Here is a 16081-nt window from a genome sequence, read left to right as displayed (position 1 = left end):
GATCCAGAAGAGAATTGGGAGAACGTCACATGGTCAGATGAAAACAAATTAGAACAGTTTGGTAGAAACACAACTCGTCATGTTTGGAGGAGAGAGAATGCTGAGTTGCAACCAAAGAACACCATACCAACCGTGAAGCATGGGGGTGGCAACATCATGCTTTGGGGCTGCTTCTCTGCAAAGGGAACAGGACGACTGATCCATGAACATGAAAGAATGAATGGGGCCATGTATCGTGAGATTTTGAGTGCAAACCTCCTCCCATCAGCAAGTGCATTGAAGATGAGGGAATGGCTTCGTAAGAAGCATTTCAAAGTCCTGGAGTGGCCTAGCCAGTCTCCAGATCTCAACCCCATAGAAAACCTTTGGAGGGAGTTGAATGTCCAGGTTGCCCAGCGACAGCCCCAAAACATCACTGCTCTAGAGGAGATCTGAACTCCTATCGGGGTGTTATGGAGGAATGGGCTAACATACCAGCAACAGTGTGTGACAACCTTGTGAAGACTTATGCCGCGTACACACATATCAGACTATCCGGTGGACTTGGTCTGGCGGACAAACCGCCGGATTGTCCGAACGAGTTACTTGCCCACAAACGGTACTTTTGCGTCGGACTTAGTCCGCCAGACTATCCGCCATACTTTTTAAATGAACGGACTCGTCCCCACACGCATGGAGGAAAATCCGTTCATTTTGAGCGCGGCTCCAGGTAGCCAGGACCAGTGAAGAAAGCGTCGCTGGCCCCGTCACCTGGTATGGAGTTAAAGGGGAAGCCCTACGCCGAAAAAACAGCGTGGGGGTCCCCCCCCCAGGTCCATATCAGACCCTTATCCAAGCACGCAACCCAGACAGTCAGGAAAGGGGTGGGGACTAGCGAGCGCCCCCCTCCCCCCCAGCATCCTCAGGGACTGTGACAACATAATGGGCGGGGACATCCTGCGGCGACGGCCAGAGACAGCGACGAGGCAACAGCTCAAGAAGAGAAGAACAGAAGAACAGAAGAAGAGAAGACGGTGACAGTGGTAGCGGCGACAGAAGACCGGGCACCGCTTGTAAAAGAGCTAGAAGAAGGCGTGGAGGCCCGGCAAGAAGAACCGAAGAGAGGGACAAGACCCCCGAAGTCAGAAGAAGAGGACGGCGGCGACGAAGACGAAAGCCAGGCTCCTCCGCTAGTGAAAGAGCTAGCAAAAGAGCAGAAGATAGCGGAGGAGTCCGGCGAGAAGACCTGTGTTTTTTTTACATTTTTTCACAGGTGAATGGGTAGGGGTACATTGTACCCCATACTCATTCACAAAGGGTGGGGGGCCAGGATCCAGGTGGCCCCCTTATTGAAGGGGGCTCAGGGATTCCCACCCGCAGACTCTGTCAACCAATGGCCAGGGTTGTCGGGAAGAGGCCCTTGTCCTCATCAACATGGAGACAAGGTGCTTTGGGGTGGGGGGCCGCGCTGCCCCCTTCCCAAAAGCACCCCCCCATGTTGAGGGCACACGGCCTGGTATGGCTCGGGGGAGGGGGGGCGCTCGCTCGTCCCCACCCCATTTCCTGACAGTCTGGGTTGCGTGCTCGGATAAGGGTCTGATATGGACCTGGGGGGACCCCCACGCCGTTTTTTCGGCGTAGGGCTTCCCCTTTAACTCCATACCAGGTGACGGGGCCGGCAACGCCTCCTTCGCTGGTCCCGGCTACCTGGAGCGGACTTTTTTCCGTGCAGGAAAAGTCTGTTCTTTTCAAAAGTACGGCGGGCTAGCACACACACGGCCGTGCAGTCCGGCGGACATATTTTGGTGCAAAACTACTTTGTTAGTCCGTCGGACATTTGTGTAAAAAAAGTCCACCGGACTTTTCCACGGGACTGTTTGATCGTGTGTACGCGGCATTACAGAAAACGTTTGATCTCTGCCATTGCAAACAAAGGATGCAGGCTGGGACCGGGATCAACGGAGAGCAGGAGAAGCAGGAACACCAGAACAGAGAGGATGGTGTATTGTAGATCAGGACACTAGCAGATCTTCAAGCAGGCCGGGTTGGACGCTGGTAGGCAGGAACAGCACCAAGGCGGCAGGCAAGGTGTAGTCGGAGTCAAGCCGGGTCATACACAGGCGGGCAGGATAGGTACCAAGGCAGCAGGCAGAAGAATAGTCAAGACAAGCTAGGGTCGGTGGCAGGCAGAGGTAAGCCGGGTAACAGGTATCAGGTAACAAGTAAGGTATAGCAGGTGGATCTCTCAGGAACACTATAGACTGGACAGCAGAGGGGCAAGGTGACAGGTCCCTTTAAATAGCCTCTTTGGCGCCAAGCTCCATAATACTGCGCGTCCATTAGCGCGCACCCGTGTACGCCTGTGCGCACATACTCGTGCACGTTCTCATGCTCACATTATCATTACCGCGCACCCGCATGCGCCCATTAGTGCCCCCGCGCACACGTGTGCACCCATTAGCACCAACAGCGTTAGCACGCACCCACCCATATGCGCCCTCTCGCACCCGTGCACCAGTGTGTGCCGGTTGACTCTTCTGCTGGGGATTCTGCAGGTAAGATTTCTGGGAACAGCTGGGTGATCAGAACGTCCTTCTTGACAACAGCAGCCCTTTTCGATTTAACAAGAGATCCAAAGAAGAATTCAGAGAGGCCAGTGCTTACAGACAGTTTTTCAGACAGTGGAAGGGAGCCGGTTTCAGAAACCTTCCAAGCCCAGGGCCAACAAAGCTCCTAAGGCTTCAAATAAGTCCTTCTGAAGGTGTCTCTGCTTAACCCTCTCAAGTAGGAGCAAGACTAGCCCTATTCAGGGGGATTTGGAGCGGACAAATTACAGGATGCCTGGATTGTAGCCGTCATTCGATCACATTATTTTCTCGTTAAGAACAAGGCCTCCTCAGACCTTGTTCGTCGCAACTCTCAGGGGGGAGCAAATATTCCATTATCTAGACGACATGCTACTTTTGGGTCCATCAAATTACCTCCTTCTATTTCATGTGAATTTCACCTGCAAAACACAAGCTCGTTTCGGTTGGTTGTTCAAATTTCGGAAGAGCCAGATGCATCTGACCCAAATTTGGATTATTTAGGAGTACAATTCCACACAGATCAGGGTGGCGTTTCTCTTCCTCAGAGGAAGGTCCAGAAGAGCCAGTCTCAGACAAAAGCAGTGATAGCCAGGCCTTCTATGATGGTGAACGAATGCATGCAGTATCTGGGGGCTCTATCAGCCACAGTTCCAGTAGTCCCATGGGTCAGGTGGCGCAGGAGGAGGTTTCAATGCAACTTTCTTCGTCAGTGGGATCATCACTCCTTGTTCCAAAAAAATCTATCTGCCAATTCCGATAATCTGGTCCCTGGTTTGGTGGTTAGTAGCTTGCAATCTTTCCCGCGGAGTTCCATTGAAGGCCTCAGAACGAATAGTGGTGACTACCAATGCCAGTCTGGCAGGCTGCGGGGCACACTGCCTGGGACAGCAGGTTCAAGGCCAATGGAACTTGTGGGGCGAAGAGTTCAAATTTCCTGGGATTTGATGCCATCAGACGCGCTCTCTTAGTGTTCCAACCTATGTTGCGAGGTCGAGCTGCCAAGATTCTTTGGAAAACTACGGTGGTTTATGTGTCTCATCAAGGGGGCACAAGAAGCCCTCTCCTTCAGGTGGCATGCCAATCTTCCTATGCACAGAGAAGAATCTCGGCTCTCTGACAGCATCTTATCTCCCAGGGCCTGGGAATGTTTTAGCAGATCACTTGAGTCGAGGCTTTGAGGATCACAATGAATGGGGCCTCCAATCGATAGATCTTATAGCATTGGAGGAGAATTGTCAACTGCCTTGCTTCTTCTCCCAGACCTGGCATCCACAGGTGTTGGGTCAGGGTGCTCTGTCCAGGTCTTGGAACTTCGACTTGGTGTAGGTGTTCCTGCCGCTTCCGTTGGCTCTCAAAATCCTGCTGAAGATTTAGCGAGAAAGGGTCTCAGCAATAGTAGTCTTACCTTACTGGCTCAGGAAACCATGGTTCCCTCTGGCTTGGAGGATAAAGTTGGGCTCACCAATCCCACTGCCTCCTTGTCAAAATCTCCTTCTGCGGAGTGGGACCTGACAACTGGTGCGGTTCGCAGGAGGATGAAGTTAATAACTTGGAAGTGAGAGGGAGGCTTTAACTGGCTTGGGTCTCTCGGGCGGTGTAGTGGAGACATTTTTACAGGCTCGTAAGAGGTCCACGAATGTAAACAGATCTGGAATACTACAGAAAGGGGTTGGGACCTTGTATCTCCTTCTGTATCTAACATTTTGGGAGTTTCTGCAGAGTGGTCTATAGGAGTTAGCTTATAATTCCCTGAAGGGTCAAATCCCCGCTTTGCCGGCTAAGTCGTGTACAAGATATGTTCTACATTCGTTGGTGATCTGATTTTTAGGGGCAGCCATAGAAATCAGACCTCCATTGAAATAGTTTTTTTCCAAAAGAGGACTTAACACTAGTCTTAGGAACATCGCTGGTTCCTCTGTTTGATCAAGCTTTCTCTTGTTCATTATTTCTTTTAACAGCTTTTTACTAGCCGTTGCCTCAGCCAGAAGTGTCTCCGAGTTGTGCATCTTCTCATCTAACGAACCATATTGTTTGGTGCTCCCAGACAAGATAGTCCTTAGGCCGATACCAAGCTTACTACCTAAGGTTGCCATATAATTTCGTATGAACTGGGAGGTCATTCTCCCAGCCTTTCCAGTGGATACAGCTGATGATAAGTGGAATAGGTTAGACCTGGTCTCTGTGGTTTCAACCTACCTGAAATGGACTAAAAGCTTTTGAAAACCAGATCAGCTGTACTTTTTCCCAATGGGGCTTAAAAGGGTATGCTGGCAACATCTAGAGTTGTGGCTTCCTGATTTGTCAAAGACCATACATATTGCATACAAAACACTGGGCCTTCCTCCTCCTTCAGAGATCAAAGCACATTCGACGAGGGTTAATGCAGCATCCTGGGCGGCATAAGAAAAGGTCACCCCTGAGGTAGTTTGCAGAGCAGCAAGCTGGAGCATGACCAACACCTGCAAATCACACCCGATCTCTGTGCAATTCGAGTTCAGCCATACAGATAGTATGGCTGAATTTGCGTCGCACCCGCCGCAAATTCGCACGGGACCCTTTTTTTGGTCCGCAGCAGAATCGGATCGCATGGGTGTTCACACCATGCGATCCGAGTTTGCAGATCGCACTGCGATATGCGAACTGATCTGGGGGTGTCATTAACATTTCACTGACACTCCCAGCAGTTCGCATAGGGCAGTGTGAACTGCCGCCGGGAGGCATGCGATGCGGGAACCCGCCGCGGATTCGTGGCGTTCCTGCATCGCTCCAGTGTGAACCCAGCCTAATAAGCGATCATTTTTCTGATCGCTGTATTAGTGTCACAGGTGACGCTAGTTAGGCAGGTAGGTATTTAGGTTCGCCGCAGCTTTTTATAGCGCCAGGGACCCCCATATACTACCGCATAAAGCCCCCTGATTGCCCCCTAGTTTCACCAGTGATCACCATACAACTGTTACAGGTGACGCTGGTTGGTTAGTTATTTTTTTATAGTTTCAGGGCACCCACCATTTATTACCTAATAAGGGTTTAACCCCCTGATCACCCGGCGGGTGATATAAGTTTGAGGGTCAGATAAGGTCTGCGTCGCCCCAGGCAGCGTCAGGTTAGTGCCAGTACCGCTAACACCCACGCACAAAGCATACACCTCCCTTAGTAATATAGTATCTGATCAGATCTATATTAGTGTCGCTAGCAGTTTAGGTTTCCCAAAACGCATTGTTAGCGGGATCAGCCCAGATACCTGCTAGCACCTGCGTTTAGCCCCTCCGCCAAGCCCAGACCAGCCCACCCAAGTGCAGTATCGATCGATCACTGTCACTTACAAAACACAACACGCATAACTGCAGCGTTCGCAGAGTCAGGCCTGATCCCTGCGATCGCTAACAGTTTTTCTTGTAGCGTTTTGATACAGTCGCTGACAGCCTAGGTGCTTTTTTACCTGTGAGTCTCACTAGTGTACCCCTAAATTTAGGGGTGTCTACTTTCCAAAATGGGGTCATTTGGGGGGGGTTTGTGCCATCTTGGCATTTTATGGCCTTCAAAACTGTAATAGGTAGTGAGGAGTGAAGTCAAAAATTTACGCCCTTAGAAAGCCTGAAGGCGGTGCTTGGTTTTCGGGGCCCCGTACGCGGCTAGGCTCCCAAAAAGTCCCACATATGTGGTATCCTCGTACTCAGGAGAAGCCGCAGAACTTATTTTGGGGTGTCATTTCACATATGCCCATAGCATGTGTGAGCAATATATCATTTAGTGACAACTTTGTGAAAAAAAAAATAAAAGTTTGTAATTTTCCCGCAACTTGTGCCAAATATAAAATATTCCATGGACTCAACATGCCTCTCAGCAAATAGCTTGGGGTGTCTACTTTCTAAAATGGGGTCATTTGTGGGGGTTTTGTGCCACCTTGGCATTTTATGGCCTTCAAAACTGTAATAGGTAGTGAGGAGTGAAGTCAAAAATTTACGCCCTTAGAAAGCCTGAAGGCGGTGCTTGGTTTTCGGGGCCCCGTACGCGGCTAGGCTCCCAAAAAGTCCCACATATGTGGTATCCCCGTACTCAGGAGAAGCAGCAGAATTTATTTTGGGGTGTCATTTCACATATGCCCATGGCATGTGTGAGCAATATATCATTTAGTGACAACTTTGTGAAAAAAAAAATAAAAAAAAATTAAAGTTTGTAATTTTCCCGCAACTTGTGGCAAAATATAAAATATTCCATGGACTCAACATGCCTCTCAGCAAATAGCTTGGGGTGTCTACTTTCTAAAATGGGGTCATTTGTGGGGGTTTTGTGCCATCTTGGCATTTTATGGCCTTCAAAACTGTAATAGGTAGTGAGAAGTGAAATCAAAAATTTACGCCCTTAGAAAGCCTGAAGGCGGTGCTTGGTTTTCGGGGCCCCGTACGCGGCTAGGCTCCCAAAAAGTCCCACATATGTGGTATCCCCGTACTCAGGAGAAGCAGCAGAATTTATTTTGGGGTGTCATTTCACATATGCCCATAGCATGTGTGAGCAATATATCATTTAGTGACAACTTTGTGTAAAAAAAAAAAAAAAAATTTTTTTTTGTCATTATTCAATCGCTTGAGGCAAAAAAATAAAATATTCAATGGGCTCAACATGCCTCTTATCAATTTCCTTAGGGGGTCTACTTTCCAAAATGGGGTCATTTGGGGGGGTTTTGTACTGCCCTGCCATTTTAGCACCTCAAGAAATGAGATAGGCAGTCGTAAACTAAAAGCTGCGGAAATTCCAGAAAACGTACCTTAGTTTGTAGATGTGACAACTTTTGCGCAAACCAATAAATATACAGTTATTGACTTTTTTTTTTACCAAAGACATGTGGCTGAATACATTTTGGCCTAAATCTATGACTAAAATTGAGTTTATTGGATTTTTCTAATAACAAAAAGTAGAAAATATCATTTTTTTTCAAAATTTGCGGTCTTTTTACGTTTATATCGCAAAAAATAAAAATCGCAGAGGCAATCAAATACCATCAAAAGAAAGCTCTATTTGTGGGAAGAAAAGGACGCAAATTTTGTTTGGGTACAACATTGCATGACCGCGCAATTACCAGTTAAAGCAGCGCAGTGCCAAATTGTAAAAAGACCTCTGGTCATTGACCAGCAAAATGGTCCGGTCTGAAAGTGGTTAATATATATTATATATATATATATATATATTATATTATACACACACACACACACACACACACACACACACACACTGTATAGTAAAAACATATATAAAATACCCATTTTAGATATAGTTATAATACAAAAGATAAAATTGACCCATGAGCATTACAGTTTCCCCTTACAACTTAACAGTTAAAAGATAAGTTCACCTTTTAGGACATGTTAGGGTGTAACATATAGCATGATCCAGCACCCCCTGTAACAGTGGGCAGGGGTTATTCCCCTCTACAGTCTCGGACACATTTGTTCTCATTTTATCAGTTTTAAGACAAAAAAGGGGAATATGTATAAAGTAAAGAATCTGACATTAACAAACATTCACTTAACGTGAATCTTCGAGGTGCATGTGTTTTAAATTACAGTGAAAGAGTAACCACAAATAAATGTTTGGTGAAAGTCACATTCACTGCTTTATACATATGCCCCTAGTTTTATTGTGGACAAAAAGTAAAAAATTTTTTCTATATTGCTACCATTTATAATCACACTAAAATGTAATTTCTGGTACAGAGCTTGGTTTAGTTCTTTACAATGTAAATTATGTTTTTTACATGCAATTGTGATTTTGTATTTTTTTTATTCTTTGCTATTCCTAATCAAACTCTGGGCATTTTTTTTTTTTTATCAGGGCCATCCCCACCACAATTATGTTTTCTAATTAAATTAATAACTAAAAAATAAAATGTTACCTGAATCAAAATTAGTTAAGTAACTAAATTAAAGGCTACGTTTACTTCTGGAGCATGTTATACCTTACAGTGGTATTTAGAGTGTAACATGCTCCAGTACATCCCACAGATGAGCACCTTGTAGTCCATTAATACTTCCTCCATCTTTCAACCAGAAAGCCTGTACAGAGGTATGAGCACAAAAGCTGGAGGAATAAACTGCAAGAGCCTGACATTGCAACTGTGAGATAGGTACAATGCTTTGTAGGCGCTCCTGGGGGGGAAAAAAATAACAAATGAACACTTTTTTCTGCATCAATATGTGCATTTATATTTTTTTCCTTTACTACAGAAAACTTTATATTAATTAACTACTTCCTCCAATCTATATAAATAGATAGGCCCTGGCAATTCACATCTGGCCGTCCCTTTCCATACCTTTTGTTTGCTAATGTTTTCATATATCAACACTGCATTTTTAATTTGAATGCAACCATACTTAAATGCATGTGTTTAATGCAGAGGGTCAAATGCAACCTCAGAGTGGTCAACCACCATGCACAGGTAAACATGGAAGCTACAGACTTGAGAATCAAGTGCACTTCAAATGCACATCAAATGTAGAAAAAAAAACAAGCCCACCAACAGTAATTGAGTCCTAAAATAAACTCAAAATAAGAGCTTAAAAGTTGCTTCCATTGACTTATCTGATTCCAGACCTAATACACTAGCAATAGGGCTTCTTTTTAAAGATTTCCCCATGCCCCAGAGAAAATTGCACCTAAAAAAGGTTATTTGATGCCTAAACTAAATAAGTAAAGTCTTCCTCCAAAGATTATATGGAAATACGGTACGTACAATATTATTCATTATATTTAAAAATAACAGGTTACAATTTCTTGTAAATATACAGAAACACATTCCAATAATTTAATTTAATTGGTATATTTAGTGGCTACTGGTAGAAAAATAAAATTTGGGGTGGGGGGGGGGGGGTCAGATATAGAAACATTCATTATAGGGACTTTAGAATTCTCTGATGTTACAGTAAGTAATTAAATAAATATTAAGAGACACTAGTCTAAAAACATTTAAAAAAAAATATCCCTTATAAAACATACAGGAAGGGGCAGTGACCTCCAAAACACTGGATTTTCTAAGAACTAAAGGAATGTTACATTAGGTATCGGGGAATGTTACATAAGTATTGTAAAATTAAAACAAATTGATTTATAATTTGCTGTGGTTTCCTTAAACACATTGCTGGAAATACTGGATGCATTTTTCCTATTCTCCACTCTATCACCTAATGTGACGTACTCTGAATTAGATGATCCCTTGTGAGGTATTGCCATAGGATTCCACATAAAGAACGTTAAAAAAAAAAAAAAAAAAAAAAAAAGTAAAAATAAATAAAATTACTTACGTACTCGGTGGGATGTTTTTTCCTACAACCTTCAGCTCTGTCACTGAGTCCTAGCCAAGGAACTGAGATATTATTACGGAAGCTGGAAGTGTTCTGCCAAGCTTAGCATTCATTCCATTTAGAAGAATGCAACTCTATCTGAAGCTCTATTGTACGACTGATGTAATGAGCCTGTAATTACGCTATACAAAATTTATGAATCTATCACTTTGCTTAGGCATGCCTTCAACAAAAAGGTGGGTATTAACAATTTTACAATTTTCTAGTGATAGTAGAACAAGGACAATACTGGAGTAACAAGGAAATGAAAAAGCAAAAGAATTGTGAGAAAATGCATTATTTAGAAATGGGGACATGTCAAAAATGTAAGTGCGAATACAAAAAGCCTACCATGAATTCCAGTTGTGTAATCATTAAAGGATAATTTCACCTTTTGTAACATGGTACACCCAACACGTAATATGTTATAAATGTATTGGCCTCTGCACACCACCATCCCCCCGCGTGAGTTTTGACAGCTAGTAGAGGGGATCTTCTTCCCCCGCTGAACTTCAGCTAACACTTTATAAAAAGTTACAGGAACATTTTTCTGTTTTTATTTTGGGATAAAGATTTTACAAAAATAAATAAAAAATGACAAATGTAAGCACTCCCGTCAGTGATAAATGATTTATCTCAACCCACAAACTGCCGCTTTGTTTGAACAGCTTGGTGTATTAAAGCGGAGGTCCACCCTAAAGTGGAGCTTCGGCTCATTGGAACCCTCCCCCCCTCCGGCGCCACAATTGGCACCTTTCAGGGAGGAGGGGGGGTGCAGGTATCTGCACCCACTTCCAGCATAGATATCTGCAGAATATACGCCCCTTTCCGCAGATATCTACGCCCCTTTCCGAAGGTCCCCCGCTGTTTGATGGGAAACACACGGATCCCAGAGACAGCAGGGACCATCCTTATTGCGCAGCGTGACTCGCGCATGCGCAGTAGGGAACCGGGAAATGAAGCCGCAAGGCTCCACTTCCTGATTCCCACAGCCAAGATGGCGGCGGCAGCACCCAAGAGACGATCGAGAGATCGGCTTCGGGTGCCGACATCGCCGGCGCGCTGGGCGGGTGTCATTATTTTAAAAGTTAGCAGCTGCAGTATTTGTAGCTGCTGGCTTTTAAAAAAAAAAAAAAAGAAGGGCGGACTCCCGCTTTAAAGGAAGTTGAAAAATAACAGACTTGATGGTCAGATCACCAGGTAAAAATAATATAAAAGGCCTTAAAAAAGAAAACGAATGCAGTCACTTTATCTAAGAAATGGTAAGCTGCAACATATTACTTTTTTGTTATTGGGTTTAATTCCACTTCAACAAGTAGTCATGTACCTTGGACCCTTTGTTAATTTATTATACAGAAAGAATTCTCCCAGAGATCTCCTACTGGATTCTATACCGCTTGTCTGGAGGGCTTCTGGCTTTTTATTAATATGAATAGGTCTTCTGAACGTGGCTTATTATTATTATTATACGCAATTTATATAGCACCGACAGTTTACGCAGCGCTTTACAATGTATAGGAGGGGGGACAACACAATTAAAGTACAATTCAAAACAAAAAGGTACAGGAGGGCCCTGCTCGCAGAGCTTACATTCTAAAGGGAGGGGGTGGTACAAAAGGTAATAGTTGCAGAGAATGATTTGATGGGGGTGGCTCGGGGACAGTTGTTAGGTGGGTGTGGGATAGGCTTCCCTGAATAAATGAGTTTTCAGGGATCTCCTAAAGGTGGACAGGGTAGGGGCTAATTGGATATACTGGGACAGGGAGTTCCAGAGGATGGGAGAGGCTTATGTTAAACTAGTATATTTAAACTGTAGGGGGGCAGTTAAATGCCAGGGAAGGTGGGCTTATTTGGTAAAATAAAGGTCTTTGAAGATTAACTCCTTCATGCCGAAGCCTTTTTCTGACACTTGTTGCTTTCAAGTTCAAATCCGTATTTTTTGCTAGAAAATGACAGTATTTATCGGTGTATAAAACAAACAGACGTATAACGCGCACCCCAATTTTAGGAAGGAAGTTGAAGGAAAAAAAAAACGTACATTTGAAATAAAGAACTTTGAAGCAAAATTAGGGTCACAGCTCATTGATGCACCCTGCTCAGTGCCCTTCTGCAGCCTCTAAATTGCCCATCAATGCACCCTTCTCAGTGCCCATCTGCAGCCATTAAAGTGCCCAACAATGCAGCCTGCTCAGTGCCCATCTGCAGATATTAAATTGCCCAACAATGCAGCCTGTTCAGTGCCCATCTGCAGCCTCACCTTTTCCATTATTGCAGCCTCGCCAGTGTTGGATTATCCCTGCTGTCTCCGAGGGAAGAGGAGGAGCGAGCGCCGCTGAATTACATAGAGCCACGATCTCCTTTGTACCCGACGCTCAGTCACTCACAGCCATGCCTCTTGGCCCTGCCCATATGATAGACAGAACAGTGGCCCAATGCAGGGCCAGGAGGTGTGGCTGTGAGTGACAAAGCGTCGGGTACACAGGAGATCGCGGCTCTATGTAATTCAGCGGCGCTCGCTCCTCTTCTCTCAGAGACAACAGGGATCGATGTATAACACACACCCACTATTGTCCCCTGATCTTAAGGGGGAAAAAAGTGTGTGTTATATGCCAATAAATACGGTACTTAATACCCCCAATCATTATATATATATTTTTTAGCAGAGACCCTAAAGAATAAAATGGAGCTCATTGCAATATTTTATGTCACACTGTCATGAATGAAAAAAAAAAAAAAACAGTAAAGTTCGCACAATTTTTTTGTATCATATGTGAAAGATAATGTTACGCAAAGTAAATAAATGTCTAACCTGTCACGCTTTAAAATTGCGCACACTCCTGGAATGGCGACAAACTACAGTACTTAAAAAATATCCATAAGCAACACTTTACACATTTCTACAGGTTACCAGGTTAGAGTTACAGAGAAGGGTTTTATGCTACAATTTGCGTTACGTTGGCGTGAAGGGGTTAATATAAGTGTAAGTATGTATGTAGAGTATGTGAAATGTGGAGCATACAATGTACAGCACAGTGTACACAGTGAGGAATTGTGAAGTATATATAATGCACAACAAAGTGGACAGTGGCAAGTGAAGTATAGAATATACAGCACAATGTAGAATGGTGTAGTATAAAATATACAGCGCAGTGTGGAGAGCATAGCGGCATGGCATGCACAACTTACAATGTGTAGAGCTGCAGAATTTGAACATACAGTGTAGAGCCAAGGAATGCATATAATGTATAGCAGTGTACAAGGTATAGCAGTTTAAAAGATATAAAGTATAGTACAGTGTACACAAAGTGTGACATTAAGGCCTTGTTTAGACTTGCGGTTGGGGGGGGGGGGGGGGGGCATTTTTTTTTTCAGACATCCTAGAGAAATGGCAGTCGTTGCAATACTTTATGTCATACCGTATTTGCGCAGCGGTCTTACAAACGCAATTTTCTGGGAAAAGATACACTTTTTTCAATAAAAAAAAATAAGAAAACAGTAAAGTTAGCCCAAATATTTTTTATATTGTGAAAGATAATGTTACACCGAGTAAATTCATACCAAACATGTCATGCTATAAAATTGCACCCACTCAGGGAATGGCGACAAACTGTGACCCCTCCAAAATCTCCATAGGAAATGTTTAAAAATTTCTACAGGTTACCAGTTTTGAGTTACAGAGGGGGTCTTTTACTAGAATTATTGCTCTCACTCTAACGATCGCAGTGGTACTGCACATGTGTAGTTTGAACACCGTTTATTTATGCGGGTGCGACTTACGTATGCGTTCATTTATGCGCACGAGCGGGACGGGGAGCTTTAAAAATAATAATTTTATTTACTTTTAATTTTTACACTGTTCTTTTAAACAAAAAAAATAAATGTGGTCACTTTTATTCCTATTACAAGGAATGTAAACATCTCTTGTAATAGAAAAAAAGCATGACAGGTCGCAGATTGCTATGAGGGCACCTGAGCCGAGTCACAGCTCCGTGTGTCCATTCAGACATGGAGCCCAGACCAGGTCCCACCCCTCTCTCCCGATTGGCTAGCTGACTTTGATTGACAGCAGCAGCTAATGGCGCCGCTGCTGTATCTCAGCCAATCAGAAGGGAGAATCTCGGATGGCTAAGACACTCATGGACATCGCTGGACAGAGAAGCACCTCAGGTAAGTATTAGGGGAGCTGAGGGGTGATACTGCACACAGAAAGCGTTTTATCTTAATGCATAGAATGCATTAAGATAAAAAGAAAAAGTCTGCCTTAACTCCTTTAACCACTTCAGCCCCGGAAGGTTTTACCCCCTTCCTGACCAGAGCACTTTTTTCAATACTGCGACATTGCGGCCGACAGATTGGACACTTTTGATACATTTTTGGGACTATTGACATTTATACAACAATTGTGCTATAAAAATGCACTGATTACGGTGTAAATGTTACTGGTAGGGAAAGGGGTTAACACTGGGGGCAATCAAGGGGTTAAATGTGTGTTCTAACTGTATGGGGATAGGACTGAATGGGGGAGGAGGCCCATCCTTAGTAGAAACAAACGATAGGTCTTCTCTCCCCTGAAAGAACAAGGATTTGTGTGTTCACACACACACACAAATCCCTGTGCTGGCTCTCGTGTAAGCAATCGCGCATGGCCATCGGCAATCGCACCCGCTGGCCACGTGCCACGGGCACAAGCTCCCTGTGGCAGCTCTTAAAGGGGACGATGTACCTGTATGGGGTTTTGCGCAGCCGTGCCATTCTGCCGCAGTAGATCCGCATGAGGGGGTCAGCAAGAGGTTAAAAAAAAGGGAGCGTATATGCTGAAGCCTGGGTGTAGGGTTGGTCAGAGGGCGGATCTCCCCTATGCTTTGGTATATATTTTTTTACTCTTTTTTGGCACAGATTGCAATAAAAAAAAGTTGCTGTTTTATTGAGTCAATGTTTTATTGTTAACCGTTGTATGCTTTGCAGGAACGCCATTCAGCTGCAGCACTGATCTGTTTATTCTGACAGCAACGGGGTTTGCTTTCAGAATACATAAACCAGTGACATGCCTTCCCCTAGGAAAAGCAACTCACACAGTTTAGTAAAACACTCTCTAGGCACACACTTAACCCTCTGATCGCCTGATGGTAACCCCTTCCCAGTCAGTGTCATTAGTACAGTGACCGTGCATAGTATTATCAGTGGTCATTGTATTAGTGTCACTGGTCCCCAAAAAGCGTCAGTTAGTGTGCGACTGTCCACCGCAATGTCGCAGTCCAGCTATAAAGTCGCTGATCGCCGCCATTACTGATAAAAAAAATAATAAATATATTCCATATTTTTTTAGACGCTATAACTTTTACGCAAACCAATCAATATACGCTTATTGGGATTTTTTTTTTTTTAACCAAAACATATAGCAGAATACATATTGGATTAAATTGATAAAGAAAATATATTTTTAATTGTTCTTACTGGATGTGTTTTATAGCAGAAAAGTAAAAATAAAAAACTTTTTTTTTTTGGAGAACTTTGTATAAATGATCCTGAAGTTCCTATTGGGGGTCAGAATGTCTGCAATCTCCTCAGAAGGCTCTCTGTCCTCCAGTATGGAGGGCACTGCTCTGCCCCCTGCACACCTGGCACACACTGCCCTCCTGAACTGTGACAACTTCTCCTCACCACTTTCCTCCATTCATATCAATGAGGGAGCGCTGGCTCAGCCTTACTAATCAACAACCAATCACAGCGCTCAATCAGAGCTCGATTAAGGTCACCAATAGAAGTAACCGGGTGAAAGGAGCGGACCTACCTCCTCTGTGACAGCGCTCCGTACACCCCGAGGCTCCGGTGTTTTCCTTCTCGGGGCTTCCAATCCGAAGGACGTTACGTTGAATCAAAGCGCATACAAAGCCCGCCCATTCACTCCGTGGCGGTATAGACAAGCTGAGGCTGTCTCCTAGCAACCGCACAGTCTTCCCCGGACTATACCAAATCAATTTCGTGGGGGGCGGAGAGTGAGAGAGAGAGAACCTGAATTTCTGCTCCATAAAAATAGTTCATTCGAAAAGGGAATCCCTGCTACACATAGGTTTAGGATGACAGTGGAGTGTGTAGTAAATGCTGAGTATTGGGGGTTATGGAACCTCAGCAAAAGGAAAGCTGTGCAAAACAACAAATGTACAGTCTTTGTTGTAGAAG

General features: G+C 44.3%; 1 protein-coding gene across 2 annotated transcripts in view; it reads right to left on the bottom strand.

Annotated features, from left to right (window-relative positions):
* WDPCP (WD repeat containing planar cell polarity effector) overlaps positions 1-15848 on the bottom strand; it is a 547580-nt gene extending 531732 nt beyond the window's left edge. Inside the window, exon 1 of one of the 2 annotated variants that reach the window (XM_077485980.1) lies at positions 15693-15848. The gene's annotated coding sequence lies outside the window, so the exon portion shown is untranslated. Of the gene's footprint in view, positions 1-9862; positions 9965-15692 lie in introns of those variants that run through there. The other variant, XM_077485981.1, reaches the window with a different exon arrangement.
* Positions 15849-16081: the final 233 nt, after the last annotated feature.

Source organism: Lithobates pipiens, unplaced genomic scaffold (genome assembly GCF_037356315.1).
Source record: "Lithobates pipiens isolate NorthernLeopardFrog02 unplaced genomic scaffold, aLitPip1_a1.2 Scaffold_18, whole genome shotgun sequence".
Classification (NCBI taxonomy): domain Eukaryota; kingdom Metazoa; phylum Chordata; class Amphibia; order Anura; family Ranidae; genus Lithobates; species Lithobates pipiens.
The sequence above is the reverse complement of the archived record's forward strand: the minus strand, read 5'-3'. Positions and strand labels throughout refer to the sequence as shown.